The sequence below is a fragment of the Montipora capricornis genome, chromosome 13, assembly GCF_036669925.1.
Source record: "Montipora capricornis isolate CH-2021 chromosome 13, ASM3666992v2, whole genome shotgun sequence".
NCBI classification, from domain to species: Eukaryota; Metazoa; Cnidaria; class Anthozoa; order Scleractinia; family Acroporidae; genus Montipora; species Montipora capricornis.
The window spans coordinates 37,340,716-37,343,405 of record NC_090895.1 but is presented as its reverse complement, the minus strand read 5'-3'; the positions used below and the strand labels follow the sequence as shown (position 1 = coordinate 37,343,405).

The window sequence follows — 2,690 nt, the reverse complement described above, 5'->3', positions numbered from 1 at the left end:
GCGACCTCAGTTTTCTAGAAATCCAGTCTTCTGATTTCGAGCATCACTGATGGGTAGCTACAATAGCTGCTCTCGTATGGTACAATGTATTTGGCTTGCTAAACCAAACAAAAGACTAAACTTCGGAAACAACGACAGTCCAGTAATAGCCAACAATAGATACTACACAACCATTTTTTTTTTGTTCTAACGGTCTCATTACAGTGCCACCACGTTTCTTCAATCATGTTAGTGGCCTAAATTCATCCACTGTTGAGTGAGTGTGACTCGGAAGTCTTAAGTTATTTTCTCCTCGGATTCACGAATAAAAGAAATGGCGGTAAAACTTTGTAGTTTCCACCACAAAAGTTTGCTAATGAAGTTGCTTTTATAAAAGAAGCTAATACGCCCGATCGAATACGCCTACTGATATGAGTCGTTCACTGTTTTGCTTTCCCCCCCCCCCCCCCCCCCATTTCCATAGCGCTGTCGGCGACGAAAACCAGATTGAACGTAACACAAGGATAGAAAACATATGTTGACCTCAAAACGCAGAGAAAAATGCGCAAAACGCAGGCAAAAAACTCTCTTTCTCTTGCTCTTTGCTTGGCTTGTGTTCTTTCTGTGTGTGTCAAAGCATTCTCGTTCCCAGAGGATCGCAGCTCTGAGAACGAGAATGGTCGATTGATATCTGTTCCTTCCACGAGTCTACGTGGACCCTTTATCCAGACAAGAATAGTAAGTAAGAGCTACAGTTGGCTTTGTTCCGGTGAATTAGGCCTCCCTACCGCCTGAGGCAACTGATCTAGGTACAACTCATCTACCAACTGCCAAAAGTTTTCCTCAAACTTTCTCACCACTTCCCTGGGGTTTGGAATAACACTTTCATCTGAATAAACGCCGACACGAATTTCCCCACCGTAGCTAAATATTGATAACCCTACTCCGATATTTGCTCTTTGGGGCACCCAGAAAATTCCCTGGATAATTTTCTGACCACCAAGGAACAGAGTCTGTTGAGGTCCGGGAACATTGCTAAGGACACAAGACATCTTACAAGAAAAGAAATCTATAAGAGACCTGGATACCCAGTCGGGTAACATCATTAGTATCTGGACAGTAACTGCAGTCACCAACGGTTCAGCGGATGTCTTGATAGCGTCCATGCGTTGCTTGGTCACCAAAAGCCTGTCAACAGCATTGTTGGCTACAATTGGTAGCCTCAGAAATACCAAGGCAAAGTTATTTTTGAGTTTCATCGAGCCTGTCGATGCGCGGGTATCTACGGGGACTGAAGCCAATATATCTTCTACTTTTGCACCGTCACAATCCTTTTTCTCCTTCAAATAATCGTGCAAAGCTCCAGCCAGACAAGAAACCATTACATCATTGACCGTTGTGCCAGCTATATTTTTAACTTGTTTGACCAGTGACAAGTCAACATTCTTCGACCAAGCTACAAGTTTCTTGCCACAGAGTTCCCGGCCGTGAATTTTTGATGAATCAGCTCTCGAAAAGAACTTTGTAAGCACAATGGAGGGACCGACAAATATTGCCTTACACCACATGTAGAAATTCTTTTTAGTTGAAAATTTCTTAGGTTCAGGTGTTTGGGGGGGTAGGTCAAAGAGATTTTTGACAAAAACCCTTGTCAAAGCTACTCCATCTGCAATGCTATGGTGAACACGTAAAAGAACGCCAAATAAATTTACTTCAAGCATTGGGACGACAACAAATTGCCAGGGTGAGAGAATATCAGGCAAAGGAGTAGAGCAAATTTCAGAAAGTGTCATATCAAGATCTTCTAAGGATTTAGGACAATTACCATTCCAGTCCAAAACGTGGTTTTCCACGCTGAAATTTTCATCTTCTTTCCAAACAAAATATCCCAAGTGTTTTTGCACAACTTGTGTAAGTCGAGCGCAAATTCGGTCGCCTTTTTCGTCTTTTCCGAACACAAGTCTTTCATTAATTATTTCGCGGAGTTTCTGAATGTCTACAGTTCCCTCCAAAACCATTAAAGCTTGAATAATGTGACGATTCGTCGGGCGATCTTGCTGCCACACGGCATCGTCTTCGCGAAAAGAGACGCACTGACGGGTGTACGATATATAACACTCCATGACAGATTTTCCTAGCTTTAGAATGAACAACATGATCACAAGAACAGGGAGTACTAAACAAAAAACAAGAAAAGTCACCGTGCACTGAAGCTGGTACACGAAATCATTTGCCATGATGGACAACCAGAATCGAGCCCCCTGTGAATCGGTTCAACAAAGGCTGTGAAATCTTTATCGATAATCGACAACCACTTTTTCTCTTGGTTGGGCAAAGTAGCGAGCGATGGAAGAAAATCCACGCAGACTCCTAGTGGTGTCTCGGTTGAGACGCTTGGCGAATTTATACATTCTACATTCATTTTGTATGCGATATAAAGAGAATTATGCTCTGATGAAACGTCAATTGGTCAAGCCAAAGGCTGATTTTTATCGCATTTTTTTGTACCGCAGAGTCAGCTATCAGTCACTTTTAAAGTTTGCAGAGTTACAGAGTTATGCTCTATATTGTGGCAACGTGTGATGGTTTGTATTTGATTGCATTTGTTGTAAGCTAAAGGAATAAAAAGAACTATCGGAAATTATCATAACATCTGTCCGTCTTCCCGTTACATAATCAAATGCTAAAAAAAGATAAAATCTGACGTGGAA

At 41.9% G+C, this 2,690-nt stretch overlaps 1 pseudogene; it reads right to left on the bottom strand.

The window, feature by feature from the left end:
- Positions 1-473: 473 nt before the first annotated feature.
- Positions 474-2,401, bottom strand: LOC138029141 (putative diacyglycerol O-acyltransferase MT0231; annotated as a pseudogene).
- Between the last annotated feature and the right edge of the window lie 289 nt (positions 2,402-2,690).